The sequence below is a fragment of the Condylura cristata genome, unplaced genomic scaffold (assembly GCF_000260355.1).
Source record: "Condylura cristata isolate star-nosed mole 26May11 unplaced genomic scaffold, ConCri1.0 scaffold00013, whole genome shotgun sequence".
Taxonomy (NCBI): Eukaryota; Metazoa; Chordata; class Mammalia; order Eulipotyphla; family Talpidae; genus Condylura; species Condylura cristata.
Genome location: NW_004567114.1, coordinates 31,091,302 through 31,092,295, shown reverse-complemented (window position 1 = coordinate 31,092,295; position 994 = coordinate 31,091,302).

Sequence of the window (994 nt, the reverse complement as noted above, 5' to 3'; positions counted from 1 at the left end):
ACCCCTCGATCGAACACAAGCGGGAGAGCCAAGGCTATGACCGCAGAAGGCGAAGGAGACCCGCCAGGAATGGCAGCAGGGAATGTGTGGCAGGGCCTAGGCCGCCTCGAAACCAGGCTCGGAGGCCTGATCCAGCTGCTCTGGGCCCTAAACTCCGAATCTCAGAACCAGAGGGGCTTCAGCCTGTAGGGCTGGGGAGAAGCGCGCAATCCGCACGCGTTTTCGCTGCTGCTCAAAATCCACAGCCGCACATCCTGCGCGGCTCACGTGCCTCGCGCGTAACTCTTGAGGCAAAAGAGGGAACCCTCACTTAGGCCGAGGAGGCGTCTCCGGAGCGCCCGAGACGAGGGTAGCTGCGCTGTCCCGAGAGGCTCTGGTCGCGCCCTCCTCCCTAGTCTGGCCCTTGGAGGCCAGTTGGCAGCCTCCCCGCGGGAACCGGGAGCAGAGAGCTGCGGCGCCGAGACTGCTCGCCCGCAGGGAGGGCTGAGCGGCGAGGCCGGCCTCTGGAGTCTGCGGGTGGTAGGAGAAGCTCCCCAGTTTTCTGCAGCCGGAAACGCGCGGAACAAAAGCCTCTGGCTCCCCAACCTGGAGTTCTGCCTGGAGCTTCTGCCAAGAACTTCCGGGCGGGGGCGGCGGTAGAGGGAACCCCCTTTAGGCTGCGCGAGCAGCGTGGAGCAGAGATGGACGGCTCCGCGTGGGTTCGGGGCCAGATGCCCGACTGGTCCTCGGGGTGCGGGGGAGAGCGGTGTGGCAAGGGTCATTGCTCAGCACACTCAGAGTTCACCCAAAAGCACCAAGGCCACTGCCTCTTCCTGGAAGCTTCCACTTCAGCTGGGGTCAAGACCTAGCTGTCCTTGCCAGGAAAGTAGGTTCAAGACCAGCGGTGTCCAGCCTCAACCGCGCCTTTTCCCCTGCCTGTTGATCGTGGTGCTTTGGGGGGTTCTTGTGTCCCTACAAGCTAAGCCAAAAACTCAGGAACCGCCGGTCACCCCCC